Raw genomic sequence first — 14,807 nt, 5'->3', positions numbered from 1 at the left:
GCGAAAATTCCAGCAGTGAAACCCTTAGGCTAATTATTCTAGTATCCTTGGGCGTAAGAACCTCTTTGGTAATCAGCGCACGACTCTTGTGATTCCCTGAAGTGATGGAACATAAGTACCAGATTAAGTAAAATTCCAGAAGTGGTTTTCCGTCTGACACAGGTGGCCGCAAAACACCTGCCAGGATCATCCCCGTTACTGACTAGCATCTACAGGGTGCGTACGTGTCGTGTGCTAGACACAGTTCTAAGCCCTGTGCTGGTATTAAATCCTTTACTCCAGCAACACCATGCAGAAAGCCTCCTCTTTCAGATGATGGCGGTGGAGACAAAAGCAGGTTAAAGAGCTGGCACAGGTGGCCCGGGCTAGTTAGTGACGGACCTGAGATTTGAACTCACATTTGATGAAAATTATTATTCATACTTTCCACACGTATCTTTGACCACAGTGTCCTTGTCATCCCTAGAGTCATCTTTTTGGATACATAACATTTTCTAGAATATAGCATTTGCTTTTCTTTTTTTAAAGATTTTATTTATTTATTTGACAGACAGAGATCACGAGTAAGCAGAGAGGCAGGCAGAGAGAGAGGGGGATGCAGGCTCCCCACTGAGCAGAGAGGCCGATGCGGAGCTCGATCCCAGGACCCTGGGATCATGACCTGAGTCGAAGGCAGAGTCTTTAACCCATTGAACCACCCAGGCACCCCAGCATCTGCCTTTTTATGCACATTATTGGAACTACAGCATTTTTTAATATGATTTTGTCAGTGGAAATTTTCCAAGCCACTAGTACCTATTAGGCCACACGTTTTCTGCATTCCTGCTAGAGGTGTTTCTTCATGATCCTCATAATACTCCCACTTCCAGTATTGCTTCCTCCCTCATCACTGTACTTATTTTTAAATGAAGAATAGCCTTTCGTTATTACAGAAGCAATATATGAGCATTGTAGAAAGCCAGAAGATGCAGGTGAGCAATGGTAGGAAAATAAACAGCACATTCTTGCTGCACAGTGGGCTCTCCAAAGTTCTCATCCCCAGAACTTGCAAACCTGTTAAGTTATAGGGCAAAGGGGAATTAAGGTTGCAGATGGAGTTAAGATTGCTAACCAGGCGAGCTTGTGAGGGGAGCGTATTTTGGGTTATTTTGGTGGCCCAGTGCATACAGGTCCTAATAAATGGAAGCAGGAGGCAGAAGAGAAGTTCAGAGTGATGGAGGATGAGAAGGACACAACCTGCTAACGAGGGAGGTAGCTGGAGGAAGCGGCCATGAGCCTATGCAGGCAGCGTCTAGAAGCGAGAAAAGACAGGGAAATAGATTCTCCCTCAGAACCTCCAGGAAGGAGCGCAGCGCTGCCAACACCTTGGTTTTAGCTCAGAGACACACATTTGGGCTTCTGACTTGAAGAACTGTGAGATAATACCTTTTTATTGTTTTAACCCACCATGTTTTTGGTAATTTGTGTGGCAATAGAAAACCAATATACCCTCCACCCAGAGACTAAGTGTTAATCTTTCATTATAGGTATTTACGTATTTTCATACACATGTATGTATTTTTTACTAAAACAAGATCATAATGTTGCAAGCAGTTTGTTTTCTTTTCATAATCTTTCTCTTTCCCTGTCCATAAGTTTTCGTAGCATCTAATACCTCAGTCATATTGAAATTACCGTAATGGTCGCACGATTTCCCCAAAGCTAGTTTGTCCAAATCACGACTTAGGTCCGGAGCCTGCATTTTGTCCAATTTGTATATCCCTTAGGTGTTTTGAATCTAAAACAGTCCTTTTCTTCATCCGGTAATTTTCCTGCTTGATGTTTGATTACTTCCTCATGCTGTCACTTAGCCTGCTCCTCTGTCCCCTGTATTGCCTAGAAATCAGAAGGTACATCTAAGAGCTTGATCATGTATGTTAATAAACTTTGTCTAGAATACATTTTGGGTGCCTTTGTATGTTTCATATGGCATTTCTTTTTTTTTTTTTTTTAAAGATTTTTATTTATTTGACAGACAGATCATAAGTAGGCAGAGAGGCAGGCAGAGAGAGAGAGGAGGAGGAGGCAGGCTCCCTGCTGAGCAGAGAGCCTGACGTGAGGCTCGATCCCAGGACCCTGGGATCATGACCTGAGCCGAAGGCAGAGGCTTTAACCACTGAGCCACCCAGGTGCCCCCATACGGCATTTCTTCAGGAGGCACGTGCCATGTGGTTTTACCATCACTGAAACTCAGACTGCCCTCTGGGTCACGTGATGGCCGCCTGAGCTGGCTGTTCCACAGTGATGGGATTCCCACCGTGACCAGAAGGTATTCTGTATGGAGTTCCTTTAATACCACACAGATGTGTGGTTTCCCCTCAGCCATTCTCTGTATGGCCAGTTCCATTTGGCAACCTTTGTCTGACTTAACATGCATTAGAAATCACAGAATGATGACTTTTCTAATGTTATCATTTCTCCTGCATTGATCAGCTGCCACTCTTTAGTGAAGAAGAGTTTTCCCTAATCAGCTGGATCCTTTTGGTGACTCAGAAAAGCATTTTGGACTGGGGCAGCAGGAGAAGGGCTTCTTCCTTGGTCCATTCTCAAAGGGAGGACTTTGTGAATAACAACCTCAGTGATGACCACTGATCTCTGCCTCTTTTTGAGTAGCATGAAGATCCCCTCGATTTTCACAGAATCAATTTTTTCCTACAATTTTTTTCTGTGTGTTTATGTTGCCAGTTTGATACAAGTTTGGGTTTGCTTTTCAATTCTAGGGTTTTCTCAATCGCAATTTTTTTTTTTTAGAGTTTAACAAAATAGAGTAAATTTATTTCAGCTGAACGCTTGAGTTCTAGTTTTTTAATGGTAATGCCTTTCTATAATTCATAATCAAAACTGTGTGGGAAAATATTCAGGGGGAAGTCTTATTTCTCCCCTGCTCCCTCTAGCTAGGTTTTCTGTCCATCTACACTCGACTGTATTTTATTAGTTCCTTATTTATATGTCTATCTATTCTAGTAGGGTTTTTTTTGCACATATAAGTATGTGTATGTGGGTAGACATATAGTCTTCTTTTAACCCCTCCCTTCTTTGTACACATACCCCTTGTTTCTTAAAATTTTTCCCCCACTTAATGGTATATTCTGGAGATCTCTTTATTTCAGTACCTACAATCCTTTCTCATTCTTTCTTTAAAACTTTTTAGAACTTCATTGTGTTGGTGTGCTGTAGCTTATTTCAACTAGTTTCTCCTTACTGGTTCTTTGCATTCCTTCTAACCTGTTATTATTGCAAACAGTACTGCAGGGAATAAAGTTGCACATGTATGTTTTGTACTTGAGCAGATGCAAATGTAGGTAGATTTCTAGAAGTGGAATTGCTTGTTCAAAAGATTATTACAGAGGCCCGTGGGTGGCTCAGTCGGTTAAAGCCTCTGCCTTCGGCTTGGGTCATGATCTCAGGGTCCTGGAATTGAGTCCTGCATTGGGCTGTCTGCTCAGCAGGGAGCCTGCTTCCTCCTCCTCTCTCTCCGCCTGCCTCTCTGCCTACTTGTGATCTCTCTCTGTCAAATAAATAAATAAAATCTTAAAACAAACAAACAAAAAAGTTTATTACATTTATAATTCTCTTTATATTTCTAGATTGTCCTCCAAGGACTCAATACTCTTTTTTTTTTTTTTTTAATTTTACGTATTTATTTGACAGACGGAGATCACAAGTAGGCAGAGAGGCAGGTGGGGTGGGGGTGAGGAGCAGGCTCCCCGCTGAGCAGAGAGCCCGATGTGGGACTCAATCCAGGTGCCCCAAGATTTAGTACTCTTAACTACTTTGCTAAATTATTTCTCAGAAGCCTTGGTCTTATCACACAGATGAGTGAATTTTAAAAAATGAAGACTTAAAAGAAAAAATACTGGCAACACTAAGGTGAAAATATGGAGCAATTGGAACTCTTATACATCAGTGGTGGGAGCATGAAATGATAAATTCATTCTGAAGAACTGTTTGGCAATTTCTTTATAAAGTTAGGCATACATTTATCCCATAGCTCAGAGAGAACACCTCTATGTATTTACCCAAGAGAAATGAAAAAAAATTTTTTTTTAAAAAGACATTAAGAAGAGTATTCACGGGAGCATTATTTCTAATAGCCCTAAACTGGAAACAACCGAAATGTCCAGCAACAGTTAGATAGATAGACAAAGTGTTATATATCTATGCCATGGAATATCAGTCATCCATAAAAAGAGATTGCATGTATTGATATATGTAATAAAGTGGGTAAATCCCAAAATAATTATGCTGAGGAAATAAAGCCAGACACAAAATGTACATATTGTGGGTTCCATTCATATGAAGTTCTTAAACTTCATGCTAACTTACGGTGGCAGAAACTTAGACCATGCTAACTTACAGTGGCAGAAAGTGGAATGGTGGTTGCCTCTGTGAATGGGGGGAATTGGCCAGACAGGATTCCGGGGTACTTTCTGGGTTGATGACAGTGTTCTAAATTTTGCTTGAGGTAGTGATTACACTGAGTGTATACAGTGATCACAGTCATGATGGAATGCTTATTATCTGTGCAACCTTTTTATTGTATAATGCACATATACATTACACAGTTTACATTTTACAGTATGTAAAATCTTTAAAAATTTGGGCCTCAGCAGAACTTTTTAGGAAGTAACGGCCTTCTTCCTTCATCATCCCCACTCTGCCTGCTCTCCTGTTCTCAATCTCTTGATACTGCACCTCTCTGGCCTGGGCTTGAGTACCTACGACTTTTATAGGCTCGTTTTAGCTTCCCAATAGGTTATAAGCCTCCTACAACAGAGTTATGATTATGCACTTTAATACTCTTTACAACAATGTTGTCAACCTAGGCTGCATGGTATTAGAATCTCCCCGCGTCTTAGCTCGGGCTGCCATAACAAAATGTCGTAGAATGGGTGGCTTAACCAGCAGAGATTTATGTTCTCATACTTCTGGAGGCTGGAAGTCTGAGATCAGGGTGCCATCACATTTGGGTTCCACTTCCTGGCTTGCAGGTGGCCATCTGTGTCTCACCTAGTGAAGAGAGCTCTCTGGTACTACTACTACTACTACTACTACTACTACTACTTCTTCTTCTTCTTCTTCTTCTTCTTCTTCTTCTTCTTCTTCTTCTTCTTCTTCTTCTTCTTCTTTTTTTAAAGGTTTTATTTATTTGAGAGTGAGTCAATGAGAGAAAGCATGAATGGTGGGGGGGGGGAAGGGGCAGAGAGGAAGGGGGAAACAGACTCCCCACTGAGCAGGGAGTCAGACATGGGGCTCAATCCCAGGACCCTGGGATCATGACTTGAGTCAAAGTCAGACCCTTGATAACTGAGCCACCCAGGCATCCCTCTGGTATCTCTTACAAGGATACCAGTCCTGTCACGAGGGCCCCACTTTCATGTCATCCTTTAAATCCAGTTACCTCCCCTTTTCTCCAAATACCATCACATTGGGGATGGGGGTTTCAGTATATGAATTTGCGAGAACACATTCAGGGAGGGCATAGCCCTTGAGAGATGTTAAAAAAAAATTAACTGGGCTTTAATTTCATCTCCAGAGGCTCTGATACAGTATTGGGACCTGGATGTTTGTGTTTCTTTTAGGTTCCCCTGTAAGGTGCAACCAGGATTGGTGACCATTGCTCTGCATCTTCCTGTTCAAGATGAGGTCTATGGACCAGTAGCATCAGCATCACCTGGGAATTTCTTAAAAATGCCGAATCTCTGATCCCATCTTGAACCCGTGAATCTGCCTCTGCGAGGTGACCATCTCCCACATTGATGTGTAAGCACTATAAAGTTTGAAAAATACTGGTCTATAGCACCTTGCTTAGACTTGCATACAGACATGAGAATACCCCATCCATCAATTCCTGTTCGAATTCAAGATGAACATTTTGTCAGCGAACCAAGTTTCACCTTTTTTCATCTTGGAAGCCTGTCAAGGTGTGGATCTTGCCTGCAAATAATTGTATCGCGATGTGAAGATTTTATATATATAGCCTATATATCATTGTCCGTTAGCCAACAAAACGCAGCAAATAGACCGAATGTTTAAAACAAAATCTTAATGTTTTCGAGAATATACAACCGTCCCAGCGATTCCGTCACAATGAATGATTACTTCCTTAGCTTCGGGTGAGCTTTAAATTGATAATGAAATAGAATATGAACTTGTGTTCCAGCGGCAGAAGGAGAGAGAAGCGGCACTTAGCACAGAGCATGAATACTGTGTAACTAATAAATAATTCAGTAAACCGGGGAAAGAAAAAACACACAAGCTTAAATAAATAGCAGAGAATCCCTGATGCTTAAGGTTGAGAAATGAGAGGTTTATTATATATGATGCTATTCTATTCTGTAGCACGGAGTGCTCGTTTTCAAAAGATTTGATTACAATAAGTATGCTTACTACTAAAAACATAGAAAGGAATGCGGTCTGACTTGATATTTCAGAAGGCAGTTCAGGGTCTCGTCATCCATCAAAAGTGTCAATGTCGTCTTCCATATGAATGTGTTTCACGAAAGTACTAAACAAGAGATTCCACACTGACAGACACTAAAAGTGATGAATTTCCACTTTCCCAGTTCAGAAGTACTTAATGGGTATCTTTCTTTATTTTTAAGAACTATTAATTCGAGTACGGTTATGTGTAAAATACCCTCTTAACTCAGGATAGGTGCATTTTAAGACAGCAATCTCAGAAATAATTTCTGCTTCTGGAAATTGGTCTTCCCTTCATTTTCCTTTTCTATCCCTACTTGATAACTTCTTAATTGTTAAAGGATATGATTAAATAGTTTGCTAAATTGCATCAAGATAGCTTTTTGGTTTAATCCATAGCTCCCTCATATTCTGTGTAGTAAACTGAAAATAAACAGAACAGATGTTAATCTATAGTAAGTATACATATAGGCATACATACCTACAAACATACAGAGAAGAGGGCCTCAGTGCTTTGTATTTAAATGCCATTTCCCCCAGGCTTAGTGTTGACATTCATCTAATTAGCGATCTGATTTAACCCAACAAATTTTTATTGGATGCCTATTGTGTGCCCAACAGAAATACATTTTGAAACTAAAAATCTTTTACCTAGGGTATGCATAATGAAAATTTATGTTCCAGTGTTGCAAAATATTGAATAAAGACATTGCTGGCTCAGTAGAAATCAATTTAGAAGGATTTGTTTCTCCCACTACTTTCCAAAACAGCCTAGAAGGGAATGGCTTTTCTCCCTTAAATTTTGTAGAAGAAAATGTTCTTTATGTTAGTAACATAATGCACAGCCAGAATTGTTAAATTTGCTTTTTTCCTTTCTAGCAAAGATATTTTTCTCTTTGTGTTAATCTTTAATCAAAAATAATAAATATACTTCCTAAAAATAATGGAAACTTTAGAAAAGGGATATGCTATGGAAAGTAAATCCTTCTCTCTCAAAAATGTTCTATGTACATACACATGTTTTCTGTTTAACTACATATTGCCTTATTCCTGCTTTTTTTTTTTTCATAGGTGGGAGCGTACTGTGTACTCTTCTATACCTTGGTATCTTTCAGTTATGTAATTTTGGAGACTTTCCAGAACAGAAAGTGGAGATCAGCATTATTTCCAAGGCTGCATGGTATTTCAGGTATGGATTTAAGCATCCATTGTCAATATACATTTAAGGTTTTCCTTGCTTTTCATATCATATATAGTGTTCTGATAAATGACAGGTAGATATGTCTTTGCGCATCTATGCAGAATTAAATCTTGGAAATAAAAATGCTTTGTCTAGGGTGCCTGGGTGGCTCAGTGGGTTAAGCCTCTGCCGTCTGCTCAGGTCATGATCCCAAGGTCCTGGGATCAGGCCCCACATCAGGCTCTCTGCTCAGCAGGGAGCCTGCTTCCCCCTCTCTCTCTGCCTGCCTCTCTGCCTACTTGTGATCTCTCTCTGTGTGTCAAATAAATAAATAAAATCATTTAAAAAATGCTTTGTCTAGGAATACATGCATCTGTACTTTTGCTATATAGTACCAACTTTCCCTTTGAAAACCTTGAACCAGATGCAGGTTCCTTGCAGTGTTTGAGAGTGCCTGTTTGCCTGGATGGGTTCTTCCTTTCCCTCTTACATCATCAGTGTCTCCTCTCTCCTGGATCATTCCAGCTAGAATGTGAACATGCTGTCATTTCTTTCATCTTAAAAAAAAAAGCTACTTATTGACTGTACTTTCCCTCTCTGCCACTACCCCATGTATCTGCCCCCTTTGCACTGAAACTGCTAGAAAAATGATGTCTACAGTTACTGTCTCTTCATACTTCTCTTCCTCATCGTCTTGAATCTTCTCCAGCTAGGACGTTTAGCCTCATGTTTTAGAACTGCTCTTGGCAAGTCATCAGTGATCACTGCCGCATCCAGCAGTGAGATCTTGACCTTCATCTTGCTCTTGTCTGCAGCCTGTGGTTCATCCATTCTTTTTGGACCATTGTCTTCTCTTGGCTTCAGTGATACCGTGTTCTTTTCCAAGCATATGAGCAGTTTCTTCTCACTCTCCTTGCTGGTTTCTTTCCGTCTCCATGCCACCTTGATATTGGGGTGCCCCAGGTCCCAGTGTTTAGATCTCACCACTGTCTCCTTTGGTGATCTAATCTAACCACATGGCATTAGATGCTGGGTCTATCTCAAAGACCCCAAATTGTCCCTGGCCTGGATCTCTCTTCCAAATACAAGCCTTGTGTATTAAACTGCCTGCTTGACTTCTGTCCTTGAATATCAGAGCTCTTTCAGATCAAACATGCCTAACATTTGGCCTTTTCCCTAAAACCTATTCCTTCCCCACTCTCTTCAGGCAATAGTCATTCCATCCTTCCAGTTAATGCACACAAGAACCCTGGAGTCATTCTTGACCTCACTCTTGTTCGCACATCACATCCCACCCATTGGGAGCCTTGTTGGCTCCCCTCTCCGAAGATACCCAGATTCTCACCCTTCTCATCACTTCCACATCCAGCACCCGGGTCCAGGAAGCTGTCAGCTCTCACCTGGATTATTTCCATCGCTCCCTGCTTACACGTACGCGTCCCACAGCCCGTCTTCCGTAGAGCAACGCAGCAGCTGGAGCCATCCTGTTAACACTTCTCACATCCCTTCACCGTTGGCTCAGAACCCTGCAGTGGCTCGCTCAGAGTTTAAAGGCCAAATGTGGATCTCCTTCCGCCCCCGAGCACACTGCTGTCAGGGCTCTCTCCTGCTCTTCTCTTCCCCTTCTCATTTCACTCCAGCCGTACTGGCCCTTTTTGCTCTTCTGGTGCCGGTGTAGGCATAGGCTCATGCATCCAAGGAATCTAGAATCTAGAATCTAGAAAGGTGCTTATCTATCTATTGGAACACTTTATTTAAGGTACTTATTTTATCACTTCCTAAAAAGAGAAGAAATTGTGAACTTTTCAATGAATGGGTTGGGGGACTTGCAGGAATGAAACTCAGGCAGATCTAAAGCCTGAGCCTCCTGTAGGGGTACTCCTGTGATATGGCCTTTCATTCCCCTCAGTTTCCTGATTCATACTCCGTGAGTGTGTGGGCATTTAGCAGAGTCTCTGGGACAATCCAGGCTGACGGAGCGCTAGGAGGATGTAAAAACCCATTAATGTGCTTCTAGGCTCTGGTAAGAATCTTCATTGCTCATGATGGTGTCCTCCGCAGCTGCCCATCTCTGTGGTCCTTTGTGGACCTGAGAAGACTTGGCCGTGTCTGGGAGCATGCTGTTTTATCTCCTGCCTTCTCTATGGAAATTTAACCATCTCTCTGTTTCCACATCATCTGGCATTATAAGCCGGTGCACTGAACAAGCAGGTCTTTGAGAGTCCAATGACAAAGCCACCTTACTTGTATTTTCCAGTGTCTTTTTTTTTTTTTTTAATTTATTTGACAGACAGAGATCACAAGTAGGCAGAGAGGCAGGCAGAGAGAGAGAGGAGGAGGCAGGCTCCCTGCCAAGCAGAGAGCCCGATGCGGGGCTCGATCCCAGGACCCTGGGATCATGACCCAAGCTGAAGGCAGAGGCTTTAACCCACTGAGCCACCCAGGTGCCCCCCCAGTGTCTTTTATAAGCCACTCCATGGATATTTCTTTGCCATCACCTGGATGGAAACTTAGGCAGACCCCTGAGTTCTCTGGTCACTCTTAAAGGCATTTAAATGGATCTCCAGTCACAAAGCATATTCCTATTTTCGTAATTAAATTCCATGTAATAACGAAAACCTTGCTTTGAAGATAAGCCTCCTTCTCCGTACCTTAAGTGAGCAAGAACTGTTCTGTAGGGATGGGGTTGGGATCGGTTTCATCGTTTCTCGCCCATGAAGGGCTTCTACTCTATGACCCCACCATGCTCACTATGGTCTCTGGTCCCTCTAGGATGGAATTTGGGGAGACAGAGTGGTAGCTGTGGGAAGGGTCTTTCTTGATTGATATTACTGTGGTCAGTCAAGCTTCTCCAGACTTGGGAGATGTGTTGAGCTCTCATTCTTGTTCAGGGGTCCTTAAGAGACCCATCAATGGGAAAAGATGTCTTCATTAAAGTAGACTTCTTGATTTTGGTGGATGACAGGCTTCTATAGGGACAGAACCAAATAGCAATCTCAGACCTGAATCAGTTCAAAGGTGTAGGAATCCTCAGCGCACTGATTCTCAGACTGTGGCCAAGGAGTCGCAGCAGTGTCACCTGGGCATTTGTGGTAAGTGTGGGTTTTCAGGCCCTCTCCAGCCCTACTGACACACATACTCTGGAGGCAGGTCCAAGGGGTCTGTGTTTCGGCAAGCCCTTCCCCTGACTCTGATGCCTGCTCAGGTTAGAGAAGTCTAGCCATATGAAGAAGGGGCGGCCAAGAAGCCTCAAGAAGGGGCTGGATAACATTGCCATGAGCTTCTAGCGTAAATATTCCTTTAAGTCCTTCTCAGAAGACCTACAGCCATTCGCTGGGATGACTATAAACTGGGGAAAGGGGAACAGCCAGATCTAGAGGGGGATTTCTGGACATTGGCTTGGAGACAGTGCTAATCCCCAGAGATCCCAAATGCCTCTGGACCACTGGGGGTGTATGTCACTTGTGGTCATCTGGGGATAAATGAAAGTTTGGCCTCTGGACCACTGGGGGTGTATGTCACTTGTGGTCATCTGGGGATAAATGAAAGTTTGGCCTCTACCTTCCTCGCAGGGTTCCAGTGGGCCCTTGACCTACTTATGGTTATTTTCCCACTTCTGAATGCAGTCGTAATAGGTATCCAGCGACTCAAGGAGCTCCCCATATGCATTCCCTAACCCGAGTAGTGAGCCTTAGGATAGCGGGCATGGCCTTGCAGAAGCTTCCTGGAATTCGCCCTTCCTAAATGAGAGTAAACTGAGAGCAGTACTCTCAATACTCTATCCCTGGGGTGGGAGGTGGGGGAGGATTGGAGAGATCAGTATTCCACCTAACGCTTGAATAATACACGGGTTATTCTGCCGTACCCTCATTTAACTTGTCTGTGTGGCATGTGCAGGAGTGAGACGGCTGTTGGGAAAATGACTGTGGGTTCTTGTAACATTATTCGGGTCCTGGACCAGATGTCATGTCTTTATTGGATGACACAACAGTGCTCCTGGCACTTTGTATGCAGATGTTGATCTGGCAGATTTTTTTTTTTAATATATATTTTTTTCCTCTCATTACCAAATTAGCAAAGATTACCAGCAGGAGTTTGCTTTCAACTAGCAGGATCAGGAAGACAAGCTCACTGTCCTACCTCAGGCACGAGTTGACTGTTCTGCTCTCTGATAAGATCTGGTCTGCTGGGTCTTGGAGCATCCTCCAGAATCCCCCAGAACAGCATGCTGATATGTTATTGACATGGAGAGCAGGAGGGAGCACATACCCTAGATACCGTAGTAAGGCATATGTATGCCAGAGGGTGGGAGATAAACCCTGAGAAAAATCAAAGGCTTTCTCCCCAGTGGAGTTTCTAGGGCTCCAAAAGTCTGGGAAATTTGACATTTCCTCTTTAAAATAGAAGGCAAATTGCTATACTTTGCACCACTTGCCACTGAGAAGGAGCTACAGGGTTTTGTACCTCTTTTGATCTCAGAGAGGACATATATACTTTTTTGAGCGTATTGTTCGTGGCAGTGTTTTGTGTAACACACAAGGCTCCCAGGTTTGTGTTGGGACCAGAGCGAAATAAGGCTCATTAGTAGGGTTTCTCAACTTCAGAACTCTTGAGATTCTGGGGACAGATCATGCTTAGATGTGGGAGGCTATCCTGAGAATTAGAGAATGTTTAGCAGGGTCTCTGGCCTCTACCCACCGGATTCCAGCAGCAGACCACCCAAGTTGTAGTAACCAAAAGTGTCTACAGATTGCTTCATATCCTTGGAGGAGCAAAATTGCTCCCACTTGAGAACCACTGGTCTACAGCATGGCTAGTTAAACTTGAAGCGACTTCAACACTGGCTGACCACCTGACTTCTGCCACTTGAGAGATCCTGAACTAGATTCTCCCAGCGAAGCTGTTCCTTGAATTCCTGATTCCCAGAAACCATGTGAGATAACAAATGGGTGTCACTAAGTTTGGGGGTAATTTCTTACACAGTGATCGATAACTAATATACTGACTAATATACTTACGTCCACTAGGACGTAAGGTTGGGAATGCACACCGGCAGTCCGTCACACATTGTAAATAGTGTATACCAGATCGGGGTCAAGGAAGTCCTGAAAGTAGAAGAAGTATGATCAGGTAGCTCAGATTCCCATAGCGTCTCCTCTTGTTGCCTTTTGAATCTCTCGCAGCCCACACCAATGTCCTTTTGCAATTGACAGTTGACAGAGGAAGACAACATTTGGGCCACGTTCACAGATGGTCCCTTGCAATTTGAAGGCACTGGTTGGATTTGGACTGTTGAAACAGTATAGCTCCCCTCAGGATAGTGGTAAGAGAAGTTCTCTTGAGGCCAACATAGCAGTTGTCCACTTTGTCTGGTGGAGAGAACTGTGGAGATTTCCACAATTCATGGGTGACTAATGGTAGGATTGGCCTGTTGGCGACAAGGGAGTCTGAGGAAGAGGTTTGCAGATGGACCTCTCCCTGTGGGCACTGGGCTGTGTCAGTGCTACACGGGGCATCCAGTGAGGAGCCTCTCAGTAATCAACTGGATTAGGAGGGTCCATTCTGTGGATGTCAGTCAGCCCTTTTCCCAGCCACCTAAGGCTTCTTCAGGAGGCCCATGGCAGGAATGGAAGCTCCATGTGGGTTCAACAATATGGACTCATCCTCTCCCAGGTGCATCTGGCCACTGTTGGTGCTGAATGCCTAATCTGCTGGCAGCAAAGACCAATACTGAGCTCTGACATGGCCTCATTCCCCAGGGACCCCACCGAGCCACCTGGTAGGAAGTTTATTACACTGAACTCTTTCCATTATGGAGAGCATGAATTTTGTCCTTATTGGAATGGATACTGTTTCTAAATACACTGTTCATCCCCTGCCTGCAGTGCTTTGATCAGTCCCACCATCTGTGGACTTTCAGAGTGCTTTATTCAATGACACGATGTCCTACACAATATTGCTTCTGGCTGAAGATCTGATTTTACAGCGGAAGAAGAATAGGGCTCACGCCCCTGGGACTTACTGGTTTACCATACACTCCATCACCCCAAGGCAGTTAACATGATAAAGTCTAGGAAGAGATTGTTGAAGTTTCAAAAATGGTACCATTGGGAGACCCCCTCTCTGCCATGTGGGTGACTGTCTTGCAGAATGTGGGTGAAGCTTTGAATCAGCAACAAAAAAAGTGGTGCTGTGTCTCTTCAGGTCGGGATATGTGGATCTGGGAATCATGCGGAGAGAAAGGGGAGCGGCTCCCCTCACTGTCACGTGTGGAACATCACTCAGAATATTCACCTGCCTTCTTCACAGCATTGATCAGCTGGTTTGTAGGTCTTGATTCCAAGGAGACAGTGCTTCTCTAGGGACATACAATTGTTTCGCTGAACAGGAAGTTGATAGTGCCATCTGTTCGCTCTAAGGTTCTCACGCCGCTGAATTGTCAGGCAGAGAAGAGGGTTACTGTTCCGGCTGGGGCGATCGGTCAGGGTTACCAAGAGGAACTGGGTTGCTGTGACGCAGTCGTGGCAGGAAAGACTGTGTCTGGAGCCCAGGAAATTCTCCTGGGTGCTTCTTAGCCCTTTGATGTACAAAAAGTTTATTGGAATAATATTGCCACAAAGCACATGACAAAAAAAACTAGGCCTTTCAGAGATGAAGGGAAGTCACCCTGCTAGGAAAGAACCTCAAAAGCTGAGATTTGGGCGCAAGACAAAGGAAACATGGAATGGACATTGGAAGAAGCTCATTGTCGATGATGACTCAACGATTATCCCTGCCAATCAGCTGGTTTTGTTACCAGTTACCCAAACTGTGGTGGCTATGCATATTTTCTTCTTTGCTTGCTATGAATTACGTCGAGGGTTGGTGGCGGTTAACTTTACAGTTTGGCCTTTAGGTTACAGAATATCCACGGCATAATGATGATAAAAACAGAAGAGGAACTGACATGAAGCAGAGGTGGATATAGGGGCTGAGGCTGCCTCATTGCATGGTCCTGTTCTGTGTTTCCTTCTTTTGGGGACAGTAAGTCTGCAGTCGTCTGTATGAGGCATATGATTGCATTCTGTTAGGTAAAAGCCCGATGTAGTCATTGCATGGATACAGAGAAATGTGTGGATCTGAGCAGTAAAGGGGCGCGTATACCAGATGGTGTCTCTAGGCAGTT

At 43.4% G+C, this 14,807-nt stretch overlaps 1 protein-coding gene across 1 annotated transcript in view; it reads left to right on the top strand.

Moving 5' to 3' along the window:
• The window catches only part of LOC309845205 (uncharacterized protein), an 82,514-nt gene that overhangs the window by 9,588 nt on the left and 58,119 nt on the right, over window positions 1-14,807 (top strand). The window contains exons 2-3 of the mRNA XM_082692884.1: window positions 5,622-5,802; window positions 7,534-7,651. The gene's annotated coding sequence lies outside the window, so the exon portion shown is untranslated. The remainder of the gene's footprint in view (window positions 1-5,621; window positions 5,803-7,533; window positions 7,652-14,807) is intronic.

Source organism: Mustela nivalis, assembly GCF_964662115.1.
Source record: "Mustela nivalis genome assembly, chromosome: 12".
NCBI classification, from domain to species: domain Eukaryota; kingdom Metazoa; phylum Chordata; class Mammalia; order Carnivora; family Mustelidae; genus Mustela; species Mustela nivalis.
Note: the sequence above shows the minus strand (reverse complement) of the source record. Positions and strands in the feature narration are given on the sequence as shown.